This window comes from Schistocerca nitens, chromosome 11 (genome assembly GCF_023898315.1).
Source record: "Schistocerca nitens isolate TAMUIC-IGC-003100 chromosome 11, iqSchNite1.1, whole genome shotgun sequence".
Classification (NCBI taxonomy): domain Eukaryota; kingdom Metazoa; phylum Arthropoda; class Insecta; order Orthoptera; family Acrididae; genus Schistocerca; species Schistocerca nitens.
In genome coordinates, this window is record NC_064624.1 from 172149423 (window position 1) to 172166488 (window position 17066).

General features: G+C 42.4%; 1 long non-coding RNA gene across 3 annotated transcripts in view; it reads left to right on the plus strand.

Moving 5' to 3' along the window:
- The first annotated feature begins 4468 nt into the window (after nt 1–4468).
- Nucleotides 4469–17066, plus strand: part of LOC126212849 (uncharacterized) — a 31061-nt gene continuing 18463 nt past the window's right edge. For all 3 annotated transcript variants that reach the window (XR_007540944.1, XR_007540945.1, XR_007540946.1), the window contains exons 1-2: nt 4469–4678; nt 5217–5349. This is a non-coding gene — a long non-coding RNA (uncharacterized LOC126212849). The remainder of the gene's footprint in view (nt 4679–5216; nt 5350–17066) is intronic.

The following is a 17066-nucleotide window of genomic DNA, read 5'->3' on the forward strand; positions in this document are numbered from 1 at the left end:
AGATACCCCTCCGTTGTGGTCGCACCTACGGTTCGGCTATCTGCATCGTCGAGGCATACAAGCCTCCCCAACAACGGCAAGGTCCATGGTTCATGGGGTGGAAAAATCCCTTAATAGTGACGTACTTTAAAAATGCTTTCATCCCCCATTACACCTCCTTAGCGTGGAATTTTGGACAGTCCCTTCTTAAACGGTGCCTACAGTAAAAGATCAACATCCTCTTCACTTTTCTACCCTTGGCAGTTTGGGCTGGGCAATGAGTAGTTATTTAGTTAGTCATGACATTGCCTTTTGTATATAGAGATTATTATGAATTGAATGAAACCTGTTAGCATTCTTTAACAAACTTTATTATTTTTGAATGACCTAGGTTTTGGCTTATAACCCATTTTTTTATTGCACAGTTGATCATACTTTGGAATCAGTGGTGTACCACAAGGGGCATCCAGTAAGTAAGTTTCCCTGTTTTATATAAAAAAAACCTTACTAATTTTGTCATGTTGAAACAATTTTACTGACATAATGGAAAGCATCTGCAACTTTTCTACATAATTGTCATTTTTCTATCGACCTTTTTGGTAACGTGACACAAACCAGTGGTATGCTGGGTCGAGTCCTGTGCTCGTAACTAGCTGTTCACTGGTGATGTGACTTCATACTTCAGTGTTGGCTCTGAAGGGCTTCCCTCCAAAATGACCTTTGAAGGGGTGGAACACGTAAAACTCACTTGGGACAATATCTGGTGAATATGGAGACTGCAGGAAGACTTCACAGCTGAATTTTCCAAGCCAGCATTGAACCATTTGGATGCTCATTCAGCTTTCCCCATAGATAGAGGGGAACTCCTGGTGGACATCAACAGTAGACAGCTCTTTTGGTGCAAAAAGATGGATGTGAGAGCCGAACCTGCAAGTGGACACACTTTGAAGCAGTAACACCGTGCTAGCTGGCAGTAGTGTGAATTCCACTGACCCTAAACCACCACCAATTTTGACAAAAGTTGTGTCGAGTGAAAACTCGCTGGAGGGTGTGGTGGAGCACTGTCGTGTTCTCGTTGGAGGCCGGTTCTGCCTCGGGCCAGCGATAGCCGCACGTTTCTTAGGAGGAAACCAGTCGGGCGTCCGCAACCAGTGTGTCTGTGTGCTAGACACAGATTTCTTGTGACAGCAGGAGCACTCTCTCTCTTATCCCGGGCACCCTGACTGCAAAATATTATGTCAGTCTAGTGATTCCATCTGTTGTGTTGCTATCAGTGAACTGCATTCCAGTACATGTTTTCCAACAGTATAACACTTGCCTACATACCGCTGTTGTAACCGAACGTTCTCGACCATAAGATCTGTCTGCAGTTGAGCACATTTCGGACGACAATTCCGGCATCATCCACAAATAGCATTAGCCGTCCCTGTACTGACCGACCGAGTGCGACAGGCACAAAATGACATATGGCACCAGTGCAAGACATCCAAGCTCGCATTCAATATCCTGGCAGTTACAACAGTTGTTAACGTACCAGTGTTACATTTGCAATGGCATATCTTGCACCTACTTATATCAATATGTGATCTTGCAGTGTTAATCACACGAATATGCTGATCAGCGAGAATATTATGATGTCCTACCTGGTAGCCATAATATCCACATTTTGGACGTTAAACTGCTGGAACCTGTCATGTGATGGAAGCAATGAGGTCCTGGTAGGTCACTGGAGGGAGACTGCACACACAAGTCTCCAGATTCCCAAAGGTTCCGCTGGCTGGAGTGGCTGTGCGGTTTTAGGCGCCACAGTCTGGAGCCGACAGACCACTCCGGTCGCAGGTTTGAATCGTGCCTCGGGCACGGATGTGTGTGATGTCCTTAGCTTAGTTAGGTTTAATTAGTTCTAAGTTCTAGGCGACTGATGACCTCAGAAGTCAAGTCGCATAATGCTCAGAGCCATTTGAACCATTTGAACCCAAAGGTTCCTGGAGGGGGGAGGGGGGGGGGATGAGCTCTGATGACACGTTCAGTCACGTCCCAGATGCATTCAGTCGGGTTCAGATCTGGCGAGATGGGAGCCACCACATCAATTGGAACGCGCCGCTGTATTCCCCGAACCACTTTGTCACACTCCTGATCTTGTGACGTAGCACACTACCTTGTTGAAAAATGCCACGGTTGACAGGAAACACGATTGTCGTGGAGGGGTGTACGTGGTCTGCAACGAGTGTGGAGGTACCCCTCGGCCATCTAGGTGCCTTGCACAAGCTCCACTGGACCCACGGCTGCCCGAGTGAATGTTCCCAGAGCTTAAAGGAGCTGCCACCAGCTCGTCTCCATCCTGTACTACGCGTGTCGAGGAACTCTTCCCCTGTAAGGTGACAGATTCCCGCCGTGTCACTGGCACGATGAAGAATGTATTGTAATTTGTCAGATCGTGTAATGCTCAGCCACTGCACCAATGTCCAGTCCCGATGCTCACGTGCCCATTTCGATCGTAGTTGCCAATGTCGTGGCGTTAACATTGGCACGTGCACGGGTCGACGGCTGCGGAGGCTCGTCGTTGGGAGTATTAGTTTGGTCCACTGTGCGTTCAGACTCACTTCTACTCTGCCTGGCACTAAAGTCACATTTTAGTTCCGCCACATATCCTGTTTTACCAGTCTGCCCAGCCTTAAGTCCGACATTTGTAATGAGGGCTGGCAATTTAACTCCATGGCGTCTGGGTATGGTTTCACCTCGAGTTTGCCACGTGTTGAAGACATACCAGACCACTCCTCCAACACACAACATGTGGAGCAGTTTCCGAAATGCTCATGCTGACCCTCGATCGAACTCTGATAGATAGCTCGCCTTCCCCATACTACCCGCATTACTGAAAAATAAGAAATTGTTTGTGTCTGGGTGTTAACAAGTACATACTTCATTGTTCCAGACCTTTATGTGTTTTTTTTATTAATGGGATAAAATCTCTAACAGATATCTGTGAAGTGCTTGCAGTCGTGAAGGCAACACAACGAAAAACCATTCCGTTCATTCATTGTCCGGTCGCTTGCTTTTCTCTCCCATTTCATCGGGACGTCGCACTGTGAAGTGGAGGACCAGACTAGCAGGAACGTGCAGGACTCAAGAGTCAGCTCTGCACCACGCGCTTGCCCTCTGTCGGCCGCTGCCCTTACTACGTGGGGCTATGGTGCTTGCAACTGTTAGCAGCTGCTGCCCTCTCGCGTCCCTCTCTTTCACAACGTGGAGACGGTGGAGTGTCCCCACCATTACACCTCCTGCGCTGTTCTTAGCGCCTGGGTCTCCACTGCTAAACGCGACGGGCGCACTGCTATGACGGAATAATAAATAATAGTAATATAAAAATCACCTTCTTGTCATCATAGCTGGAGCGAGGGAAGGCTGCCTCCAAACCAGCTGGAGTGAAAATAGAAATAAATTTCTTTTAACCAGCACTTGACACCATTAGCTGACAGCGAGCTGCATTCGGTGAGTCGAAACAGGCGAAATAATTTTATGCCAAGCAGCTTGCTTTCCATTGTGTTGTTTGCAATCTAGAGCACAAAAAAAAACCATGAAAATTGAGGTATGAACCTAAGGTAGTAAGTTTGAAAGTATGCTTGTAATGCAGTTTCACCGAGACCAAAGGCAATGTGCAATGCGCAAATTGGTGAAAGTCATAGAGGATAAGCCTGTTTTTATTTAGTTATGGTAACTGAAGATGATGACTGGGCTGCTATACTGTTGTAAACCGATGAATGTTTTCAAATCCAAACTGCCAATCTTTGCGAACGGTATGTTTAGAAGTACAGCAATTAGCAGTTTGGACTATTAGCAATGAGACAATGCCGTGAGTTTCAAATGCGTGAGAGCTATAGGAAGTCTGAGGGTTGGTTTGAGAGCTATGAGGACATAGATTGTGAATTACTGAGGAACACACGAAAATAGGCATGGGTCAGGGAGCAGAATGGAGTGGTAGGGGTAATTACGGCTTTGCCTGAAATGAAATGGATTTGAGCGGTACATGTATGTAAGACAATGGAAACAGAGAGATCGATAGAGAAACTTCGTCCGTATATTCATAATATACACGGCGTTTAATATATATTTTCTTACGCAATACGCACTTGCTGACGAATGTTTACTTGTACTAATGGCATGGACCACATGTTCCACGCCCTTCAAAAATTGAAAAAAGCGTTTTGATCGCAAAATACTGCAATGTTCTATTGCTGGTGCTGTATATAACCACTACATATACCACAAGAATTGCCAGGTATGAAATGTTCTCTCCGTAAAATATCAATAAATATGGGCGCTTATAGCTATTTTATTAACGAAGTAGAAAGAAGTAATTGATATAGCTAAGGAAATTTTGTTGTTAACATTAATTTGCTTCTACACGTCTCGTTGTGTAATAAAATAAAAGTTACACAAGGCACCAGTGTTGCTTGGCGTCGCCAACAGATGTCAGAACGACTCACCGCTGGGCGAAACACTCGACTTCTGCCGCTGTCTGAAGTTCGTAATAGGTAAAAATCGAGTCGCATAATGTTTCCAGCTACATTGTTCGTGCTGTCGCTTGTTTAAGATAGGAAGTGTTGTGTATGTTCGCAAATTTCGAGGTGGATAATGCCCAGTGTTGTGGTTTCGTCAGTACTTTTCCAGGCCAGAAGCCGTAGCCGTCAATCCACAGGTATTGCTTCATATTTGTGTAATGCTAAGACTAAATTATTAAAGTATCGATGTTTTTATTTGTGTACAGTAGTGGGAAACTAGTGATTATGTGACGTATACTAAATAGGCTAAGAACGTAAGGTTCTAGTTTCATTTGCAGTGTGCGGTTCCATAAGCATCATTTTCTCATTTGCTTACATGCATTCTGTGTATCTTTACAGGGAATGAGATATTGACCAAGATTATAAAGGCTTAAGAAACATGAAAACGCAAATATAATGGCAATAGTAGGCCTACAGATTTTTTTTTTAATTTCTCTGTGTTTTGTAGCTCTTTCTATAAGGCACTAACGTAAGCGACATTTTCTTTCCTTGAACTTAGTTTAGAGCTGTTATGTAAGTAAATTAGTAGGCCTACATACGTGATGTATGAGTAAGGAGTCATAGTGTATTATTCAGACACATAATGTACTTTGTATGTTAAGGTATTATCAGTCGTATGTACAAATGTTTTTTTGTTCTACAAATTAACATAAATTTTTGTTATAAATATTATAGCAATGGGCAGTTGAAAAGATTCTGCGCTTCTCATGACAACAATCATAATGAGATTCACTGCTTGTAATTTGACTGATATCCAGAATTATTTGACTCCAGACCAAGATGATACCGACAGAAGAGTGTTGCACAGGTATTGTTATCACCATAAAAAACCGTTTTTAATTTATTTATTTATTCTTTGCCCATGGACTCCAGCTGAAAATCCAGCTGAGAGTATTGGGTGTGTCACACAATAGCCTATTAACATCAAACTTGAATTCATTATATATAAATGAAACAAATAATTAAACCGAAATAGTCCATAATCATACAAAGGTTTTACATGTTTCACATTATATGTACACACAAATTCAAACAACATTCAGAAATGATAATTTTTAAAGGTACATTTCAGTAATGATATATTTCAACACCATTTTAGTATTCACTCAAACTGTATATACATTTCTCTGTGAGATGTAGTTTCAAATAATTTTTAAAACATTTTAGATCTGTTTCTTTTTTAATGATTTTGGGGAGTTTATTAAAAAACCTTTTGCCTGCTTCTTCTGGGGCAGTCATAGACAGTTTTAGATTTCTGTTTATCATGTAGTAATTTTCATTTCCTCTTGTACCGTGTTTGTGTACATCTTTATTTAGGAGGTGTTTATCACTTGACCTTACCGCCATTATGCTTTGGTATATGTACAGTGAATATACTGTCCTAATATTGTATAGTACAAAAGCTTGCCTACAGGTCTGTCTTGGTGGTATTTTTCAATGCATCTCACTGCCCTTTTCTGAATTGTGAATATTCTTTTTAGGTAGCCAGCTTGTGCATTTCCCCATATATGAACTGAATAAGACAAATGTGGGAAGACAAGTCCATAATACATTGATCTGAGGACTTTATCATCCACAGTCTTAGCTGTTTTATGCGTGATGAAGATCTGTTTGTTTATCTTTTTACACAGTGCATCTATGTGCTCCCCCCACGCCAAATGTTTGTCTATTATAGTTCCTAGAAAATTTGTGCTGGTTACTTCTTTAATAGTCTTTCCATTTATATTAACATTTATATTATAATTTTCACTATGCTTGGTCTAAAATACTACATTCATTGTTTTAGACTGACTCATAAACGGGTTGTTGTGTGTTAAATATTTTTTTGCATTTTCAATAGTCAGGAGTGCTTCCTTCTCAAGCTCTTCCTTTGTGTCAGCTGTGCAAATGATTGTTGTGTCATCAGCATACATTATAAGTTTCTGATTTATATATGTGTACTATGTTATGCTATTGAGATTTTGTCTCCTTTATTGTTATTTTATAGCCCAGGCCATGTGGGAATACATAAAAAATGGGGATAAAAGATGTTTACACATGACAAGGGAACAATGGAAGTTAAAATTCACAGAAAAGGGGGTATTTTCATAAGGCACATTTACATAAATTACTTCTATAATTAAAATGACACTCGATGAAGATGTAGCACAAACACTGGTGGCATAAAGAGCATAATTAAAAATGGTGGTTTACAGTAATGTGAACCACACGGGACGATGACACTCGACACACACTGCACACGGCGAGCAGCATTACACGACGAAGTAACTGGATTAAAATTGGAAGGAGCTGCGAAAGAGAGGGGAGATCAGTGAGGAGGGAGAGAGGAAAGAAAGGCGTGGGTCGGTGAAGAAGGGGGTGGGGGGCAAGAAGGACGAATGGGGGAAACCGGTAGCACAGCAAGGGGCTGGAGGTGGAGAGGGTGGGGAGAGAGCAGCTGAGGAAGGAGGGGCAAAGGACAGGGGGGCAGGAGGGAAAAACAGAGAATAGGGTGGGGAAGGAGAGAGAGCACTAGGGAGGAGGGGAGGGTAAAATAATGGCCAGAGGTGGAAGAAAGGGTAAATATCAGGACGAAGCACATTATCCAGAACAGAGAGATGATGTAAGTCTCTTTGGGAGAGGAGGTGGAGGGTGTGGAGATGGATAGAAGGTGGAACACACAGGTAGAGGTGTGGCAGCATGTGGGGAGTGGAGAGGAAGGGAGACGTCAGGAGGAGACGGAGAGCGAGGTGGTGGTTGGTGTAGGGGATTCGGATATGTTCGAGGAACAGGAGGAGATATCGGAAGGGTATGAGTTCATAGAAGGCCCTCGTGGGGGACAGGAGACGGATACGGAAAGTGAGGCGGAGAGCATGGCATTCAATGATTTTGATTGCTTTTTAGATTTTAGGAGCGACACAGATCCAGGCAACACTGGTGTAACACAAAATGGGACGGACCGGGGGTTTGTAGGTATGAAGGCTGGCAGGAATGCAACACACGGTCACAGGCGTTCTGGAGATTGAGGGGGGAAAAAAGGAGCAGAGCAATGGGAGTTTAGTTGGAAGCGGAGGAGATAGGTAAGGTTAAGTAGCTATTCGTCGGCACAGGAGGAGTGTCGGAAATCACACTGGGTAAGAGGGAGGAAGTGGTGTTGAGTTAGATGATGATAGATGTGACTGGAGAGGATGGTCCTGAAGACCTTGCTGAACATGAAGTGAGGAGCACGGATTGCCAATGACTTGTGGTGTGATAGGAGTGTTCAAATTTGACGACAGTAACTCATCGAAGTAGTGGATGTTAGGTGCAAGTGGTGGACAGTGCTATCGGAGTGGTCACGACATAGGGTAAGAGGGAGTAATCAAAGTGAGGGTCATTTGGCATGGAGAAGTCTTTGGAGAGTTGGAAACAAAACGGTTAACTTTACAGAGGATGATAGGGATGGGGCGGCTGTCATGGGGGAGTAGGTAATGCATGAGGGGGGGGGGGGGGGATGTCCAGCCCCAGATCTACAATACTTCTGAATGATTGCAAAAAGTTGATAGTGACGGCGCTCCCACCCCCAGCACCACAAATGCATGGTATAGGAGATAAAAGATTTTAGTAAAAAGAGTTTTTCAGAATTAGGGTCAGTTTGCAGCGCACATCTGTCTGAAGAGTTTGGTACATATAAAACATGTATGTTTGAGGAAATGTAAGGTATGTTACTTGCACTTAAGTGCAACAAAGTGCAGTGGCATACCTCTTCACACAGCATTCATCTATAGCGTGTCACTGTATTTTGCTCTGTGTAACGCAAATCAGTATATTTTGTAATGGAAGATATCAAACCTATATCCAGGACAGTAGAAATTGAGATTTTCAGTGGACCGTACAGCAGAGGTAGTCACTCATTGTGATGTTTCTGAGTTTCTATTCCATCCTGTGGTAGACTATTAAATAAAATTACTATTCACCATAGAACCTAATGCATTCTGTTATTACTATCACCTTTTACAAATGTTTCATCCAGAAATCGTACATTAGTTCATCAGATATGATATGGATGTTAATCTTAGTTTCTCGTCTGAAATATATTTGTTAACTTAATGAGATGGAAATGTCTGTTTTCTACTATTAGTAAGGTGGAACTCGGGTCAAGACTCTGGGTTTCTCCTGCAAAGTGAGCTGGTCATGCGATTGGCCCTTCACAGAAAATCCACAAACCTCGGAAGCAATTATTGAGGAAGCCTTGCTGTTGTTAAACCGTCCCGTCTCTGTCATCTTCATCAATGTGGGGAATTAAAGTTTTCGAGCAGATCCAGATACACAATACCGGTGACAACTGTCTCCACAAAGAAGAAATGGTCGTACGCTTTCAGTCTGCTAAGGGCACAAAACGCAATAACAAAGCGCATTAACTATGGGGTTGTCATGAACATGTTCCAGGGTCGCATATGTATCTTTGCTTCCTCGTATCTTGCACCTGGGTGTTTTCACCGTGCCATTGATATGAAATTTTGACTGAAGAGTATTGTTTTCAGGACTGTCTCATTATCCTCTATCTGATGCAACATTTTAACTGTGCACTATACTGGCATTCCTAGTGGCAGAATGGGGTACTGACGCACTACATGAATCTAACTTGAGGTTGGTTGCCAGAAAACGACACATCTATTAAATCTGTAAGTTATCTCAATAAATTTCTATATTCTTTCAAAGTTGTAAGGCCCTTTTCGACTCATCCTGTACATTTGGTTGCTGCAGAAGAGGAATTTGTGGCCTGAAATATCAAAACCTTTCAAATGACTGAAGAGCCAAAAAAAAAAAAAACAAAAAAAAACTGAGGAAGCTTCAGCTCTGTTTGAGACGGTGGACTTCCTTCTAATTTACTGAACTACATTTTGGTGGCATAAGGAAAAACAGTACAAAGCAGTATACTGATAGTTTATTTTGAGCCTTCTGTTGGTTTTATACACCTAGAGTCGTGCTTTGGCCAACTTTTTACCACACATGAGTTCCACACAGTAATGAGATGGCCAACTTTGTGATCAGGCAGCAATTCTTTAGTAAGCACGATATGAGTTAGACTTAGCAACAGTGGTGTCATGGCCAACATTGTACTTATTTTTAGGTAGGCACGACATCAGAATTGTTATTAGTCAACTGAACCCAGAAATCGGTGAAATGTAATTACGTTTTATTACAATCAATACTAATAATTTTTAACAAGTAATAAAGATTGCTGATCTCCTTCACCTGATGATGACAAGTCTTACAAATACTTACTGTTACTAAGGTTTCTAAGAGTCCCTTGACTGGTTCCTATAGTGTTCTTATGACATTTAAAAGTAAGAGCTTCTACTTACTTCTGTCAGCAGGGATTGAATACCATTCTGGTTTTCTTTTCTTCTTAGATGAAGGTGGCCTTTGCCGCAGTATCCAGGACTTCTGCTTATAATGCTATATATCCTGGAAGGCAATGACATAGAACAATTTCTGTTTTTCTTCAATAAGGAAATATAAATTTTTCGTACATCTCTCGTGTATTCTTCAAAGTGATTTAAAGTTTTCTTCAATATTCAAAGCCAGAAAGACTACTTACAAACACAGAGTACACAATTAAAATCGACAGTTCAATTCATTTGCTTTACGGAGATTATTTCTATTGTTCTCTAAGGGCATTTATTCTTCGGACAACACAACGCTTCGACACAAGCCGGCGATGAACAGAGCTTGTACGCCCAGTGTCCTAGCACGCAGTTCCTCTCGCAAAGTTATTGCAGTCACTGTTCCACCTCGAACACACGCGCGCACGGACACTTGATATGACAGGACAATGCAAATAAGAAAAACAACCCCACATAACACTTGTAACCTTACATTCAACACCTTATTTTATAACTTTCATAAAGTTTCAAGCATCATTCGTTAGTAAGGTATATGGAGGGACACACGGCACTGTTCTGGAGCTATGTGTAACACCACATACTGCAGCACTAAAGGTTCTTCATTATCGGGTCTACAAAACACGATGGATAAACAAATAAATGAAGGCCTCCTTTCCCAGTCAGTTGTCTTCCTCGGTATCCAGATTGCAGCACGACCTCAGAACTGCCACTAACTGGTCCACAGGCTTCTGGATTTCGTCTAAAAGTCCACATTGTCAATCCAGTTTGCAGAATGAAAATGTGTTGCTGAAGATGAATGTTTGTGTCTTTTCAACAAGATATTCAAATAATTGCATTTTTAAGGAATTCTCTGCAAACATAATGCACGATTCGTGTACACCAAGACTTCAAGTAATGAAGATGGACGTGGTTGTGCTTATTGAAATACCAGCAGTCGTATTGGCATGAAATTTAATCTCCCCGAGGAAGTCACGATTATGACGGCTGAGCTTTTGTCTATTCGACCCCTTCAATACATGAAGTAATACTTTGGCCCCTTCTAGTTTCAGATCAGTGCTGCAACTATTATGTCATCTGCACAGCACAAGATACAACCTCACAACAGAAAATGACATTATGAGCCTGATGTTGTCGTTGTTGTTGTTGTCGTTTTGTGGTCTTCAGTCCTGTGACTGATTTGATGAAGCTCTCCACGCTACTCCATCCTGTGCAAGCTTCTTCATCTCCCAGTACCTACTGCAACCTACATCCTTCTGAATCTGCTTAGTGCATTTATCTCTTGGTCTCCCTCTACGATTTTTACCCTCCACGCTGCCCTCCAATACTAAATTGGTGATCCCTCGATGTCTCAGAATATGTCCTACCAACTGATCCCTTCTTCTAGTCAAGTTGTGCCACAAACTCCTCTTCTCCCCAATTCTATTTGAAACCTCTTCATTAGTTATGTGATCTAACCATCTAATCTTCAGCATTCTTCAGTAGCACCACATTTCGAAAGCTTCTATTCTCTTCTTGTCCAAACTATTTATCGTCCATGTTTCACTTCCATACATGGCTACACTCCATACAAATACTTTCAGAAACGACTTCCTGACACTTAAATCTATACTTGATGTTAACAAATTTCTCTTCTTCAGAAATGCTTTCCTCGCCATTGCCAGTCTACATACTCCCTACTTCGTCCATCATCAGTTTTTTTGCTCTCTAAATAGCAAAACTCCATTACTACTTTAAGTCTCTCATTTCCTAATCTAATACCCTCAGCATCACTCGAATTAACTCGACTACATTCCACTATCCTCATTTTGCTTGTTGTTCATCTTATATCCTCCTTTCAAGACACTGTCCTTCCCGTTCAACTGCTCTTCCAAGCCCTTTGCTGTCCCTGACAGAATTACAATGTCATCGGCGAACCTTAAAGTTTTTACTTCTTCTCCATGGATTTTAATACCTACTCCTAATTTTTCTTTTGTTTCCTTTACTGCTTGCTCAATATACAGATTGAATAACATCGGGGAGAGGCTACAACCCTGTCTCACTCCCTTCCCAACCAATGCTCCCCTTTCGTGTCCCTCGACTCTTATAACTGCCATCTGGTTTCTGTACAAATTGTAAATAGGCTTTCGCTCCATTTATTTTACCCCTGCCACCTTCAGAATGTGAAAGAGAGTATTCCAGTCAACATTGTCAAGAGCTTTCTCTAAGTCTACAAATGCTAGAAATGTAGGTTTGCCTTTTCTTAATCTAGCTTCTAAGATATGCCGTAGGGTCAGTATTGCCTCATGTGTTCCAACATTTCTGCAGAATCCAAACTGATCTTCCCTGAGGTTGCCTTCTACGTTTCTCCATTTGTCTGTAAAGAATGCACGTTAGTATTTTGCAGCTGTGACTTATTAAACTGATAGTTCGATAATTTTCACATCTGTCAACACCTGCTTTCTTTGGGATTGGAATTATTATATTCTTCTTGAAGTCTGAGGGTATTTTGCCTGTCTCATACATTTTGCTCACCAGATGGTAGAGTTTTGTCAGGACTGGCTCTCCCAAGGCTGTCAGTAGTTCTAATGGAATGTTGTCTACTCCCAGGGCCTTGTTTCGACTTAGGTCTTTCAGTGCTCTGTCAAACTCTTCACGCAGTATCGTATCTCCCATTTCATCTTCATCTACTTCCTCTTCCATTTCCATAATATTGTCCTCATGTACATCGCCCTTGTATAGACCCTCTATATACTCCTTCCGCCTTTCTGCTTTCCCTTCTTTGCTTAGAACTGGGTGTCCATCTGAGCTCTTGATATTCATGCAAGTGGTTCTCTTTTCTCCAAAGGTAGGTAGTATCTATCTTTCCCCTAGTGAGACAAGCCTCTACATCCTTACATTTGTCCTCTAGCCATGCCTGCTTAGCCATTTTGCACTTCCTGTCGATCTCATTTTTGAGACGTTTGTATTCCTTTTTGCCTGCTTCATTTACTGCATTTTTATATTTTCTCCTTTCATCAATTAAATTCAATATCTCCTCTGTTACCCAAGGATTTCTACTAGCCCTCGTCTTTTTACCTACTTGATATTCTGCTGCCTTCAGTACTTCATCCCTCAAAGCTACCCATTCTTATTCTACTGTATTTCCTTCCCTCATCCTTTTCAATTGTTTCCTTGTGCTCTCCCTGAAACTCTGTACAACCTCTGGTTCTTTCAGTTTATCCAGGTCCCATCTCCTTAAATTGCCACCTTTTTGCAGTTTCTTCAGTTTTAATCTACAGTTCATAACCAATAGATTGTGGTCAGTCCACATCCACCCTTGGAAATGTCTTACAGTTTAAAACCTGGTTCCTAAATCTCTGTTTTACCATTATATAATCTATCTGAAACCTGTCACTATCTCCAGGTTTCTACCATGTGTACAACCTTCTTTTATGATTCTTGAACCAAGTGTTAGCTATGATTAAGTTATGCTCTGTGCAAAATTCTACCAGACGGTTTCCTCTTTCATTTCTTCCCCCCAATCCATATTCACCTACTACGTTTCCTTCTCTTCCTTTTCCTACTATCGAGTTGCAGTCACCCATGACTATTAAATTTTCATCTCCCTTCACTATCTCAATAATTTCTTTTATCTCATCATACATTTCTTCAATTTCTTCGTCATCTGCACAGCTACTTGGCATATAAACTTTTACTACTGTAGTAGGCCTGATGTTACAGGTGACAAATAAGGATCATGAAGGTACCACGTGCTGGGTAAAAGCATACTGGCAATGAAAATGTAGATGAGCTCGCAAAATCAGCCCTCTATGACAGAGTGATGTCTTCACACCTTTCTCAGCTGCACGAACAGATACAACGCTACAAGCCACCCCTTGCAGTATCTGTTCACCATCACTAGGAATTTGCCAATGTGTACCACCATATGGCTCTGCTTGAGACTTCAGAATATATCGCCCTTTATATGCCTTTGCATTGGAAGACAAGTCCTTTTCCAATTTTTTGATATGTAATGTATGAAATTGAACGTCCATACTTCTCTTTAATGTGTTAAATCTTATATGTATGCTGACAGCTGTGAGGCCAGCTCAGACGCCAAAACAAATAAAAAATATTAACAGATTAAACTGTGGGTTTTTAGTGGAACACTGCATATTGTGTTAACCAAACAAAACATTTTTTCAGCCTTGTTTCACCAACTTCATTATTATTGTATGACCTAGGTTTCAGTTTATAAGCCCACTTCATACAAGGGTCATTTAATAAGATTGTGGGACAAACCAGAAGCCTTTATATATACGAGGATCAGAATAACAAAGTTACTGAGCTGACATAGTAACAACCATCCAGGAACAAGATTAGCTTTGCTTCCAATTTGTTCAATTGCTTCTCGGGCACAACAGTCATGGCCAGAAACACAACTGTCGTGATTTGTTTTTGTTATGTTGTTCCTTCTTTAGGGTGCTCAACATTGCGGTCATCCCTGCCCATAAATTGACAGTATGAGACAAATAGGGCTAGAGCACACAGCATGATGATACCCTAAAATGCAAACTAAGGTCGCATATGCTCCCTTCTACTCCTCCTAATATGAACACACTTGACACCTCTGAATGGTACAATGGAGGAAGTGAGTGAAGACAGACCATTACAAATATTGATATCAGATCTGACCAGCCGCTAAGAGTCAAGCCCAGAGCTGAACACTGGCTATCATGAAGATGATACATCTACACCTACATCTACATCTATACTCTGCAAACAACCCTGAGGTGCATGGCAGTGGTATGTCCCTTTGCGCCAGTTATTAGGGTCTCTGCCAGTTACAACCACATATGGAGTGCAGGAAGAATGATTGTTTAAATGGCTCTGTGTGTGCAGTAATTGTTCTGATCTTATTTCACAGTCCCTATGTGAGCGATAAGCAGGGGATTCCTGTATATTCCTAGAGTCATCATTTAAAGCCCGTTCTTCAAACATTGTTAATATACTTTCTCGGGATAGTTTGTGTCTATCTTCAAGAGTCTTCCAGGTCAGTTCCTTCAGTATCTCTGTGACTCTCTCCCACGGAATAAACAAACCATTCATGCTGCCCTTCTCTGTATACGTCCAATATCGCCCATTAGTCCCATCTGGTGTGGGTCCCACACACTTGAGCAATAGTCTAGAACTGGTTGCATAAGTGATTTGCTTGTCTTTTTTTTTCTTTTTTTGTTTTAGGGTGCAGAAACAACTGGGGTCGTACACGTCCAATTCAAAGCTATAGAACACAAAGACAGAGAGGAGTTAAAAATGATTAATGTAAGAGAAGACAGCTAAAAACAGAGACGTGGAGAAAGGCCTATGAAAGACACCGTACAGAAACGGAGGTCCAGAACTAAAATTTAAATGGCCTTCAACATATTGCTATGACGGATAAAAAGTAAAACGTGGCCAACAGCCCGTGCATTGTTCACTAAAATGGCCGATAACTCAGTCAGCAAACCCAGGTGGACAGTTAAAACTTGGGCGCAATGTGCACAAAGTGGTGGGGGAGCGCTACTTAAGAAATGATGATGACTAAAAAGGCAGTGCCCAATACACAACCTAGTTAAAATGACACTCTTGGAGGGTGGGTTGAGATGAAAGGCTTAATATGGTCGGGAGGAAAGGTGTAATAATCTGGAGTTTATTCCCACGAAGAGAGGATCACTGGCGGTGCCAAAGTGACGCCACTTCCCGACAGACGGCAACAGAGAGATCACGAAAGGGAATATAGGAACTAGTGTTCTGAGGTACGAGGACTACAGCTGTGGCAGCAGCATCAGCAACCTCATTTCCTGGCAAACCTACATGACCAGGAACCTAAATAAACATCACAGTGGCACCGGTAAGAGTGAGGAAGTGACCGTTTTCCTGGACCTGCTGCACTAAGGGATAGGCAGTGTACAGCACATATAGACTATGAAGGGCACCGAGTGAGTCTGAGCAGAGGACATAATTGAAAAGGCTGCGTCACCAGATGTACTGCGTGGACTGATACAGGGGGAAGAGCTCGGCTGTAAATACCGAGCAGTGCACTGGAAGCCAATATCGAAAGACACGGGTGGCAATGGTGAGTGCACACCCGACCCCACGGGCAATCCGAGAGCCGTCAGTGTACACAAAGGTACTATTGCAAAGTTCCGTGTGAAGGTCGTGAAACTGAAAGTGACAGATCGAGGCAGGAGTAGTGTCCTTAGGAATCGAATGAAGGCCAAGGTTAACACAGGTCGTTTCATGAGGCCAATGTGGTGAAGGGTTCACACCCACTGGGGAAGGTGCAGATAGTGTGAATTTAAGCAACTGTAGCAAGTGCCAAAAGCAGACTCCAGGAGGTAACAGAGAAGAAGGATGTGCCCCATACTGGTGATCAAAGGAATTGTCGAAGGAGGCATAGGATTTGTTGCCACGTGTGGCAGACAAATGGCATGCATACCTGCTGAGGGGAAAGTCACAGCGGTAGGACAGCGGCAGTTCAGCAGCTCAACATACAGACACTCAATCGGGCTAGTGTAAATGGCACCTGCGGCCATACAGATGCCACAATGGTGGATAGTGTTGAGATGGTGTAAGAGGGATAGAGGTGCCAATGCATAAACAAAGCACCCTTAGTCGAATTTCGAACGGACGAGGGACCGGTACATCCGGAGGAGGGTCGTTCGATTGGCACCCGGGAAGTACCATCGAGGACATGTAGGACTTTAAGGAACTGCATACAGCGGGCTGCCAGGTAAGAAACCTGGGAGGACCAAGAGAGTTTCCTATTGAGCACGAGCTTCAGGAATTTCGTACTTTAAATGAATGGTAGGGCAACACCCCAGGATGTGAGGGTGGTGGGAGAAACCAATTGCGCCACCAGAAATTCATACAGATGTTTTCATCAGTGGAAAATGAAAGCCATTCTCAAAGCTCAGGGAGTAAAGATTATCAACAAATTGCTGAAGATGCCGCTCAGTGAGACAGGTCCGTGGAGAACTGTAATAGATGGCAAAATTGTCAACAAAAAGGGGGCCGGAGTTGCCCGGCGGGATACAGGCCATTATAGGGTTAATGGCGACAGCGGAAAGGATGACGCTCAGGATGGAACCCCGAGGCACACCATTGTCCTGGATAAAGGTATCCGACAAGGCAGAACCCACAAGCACCTTGAAAACTA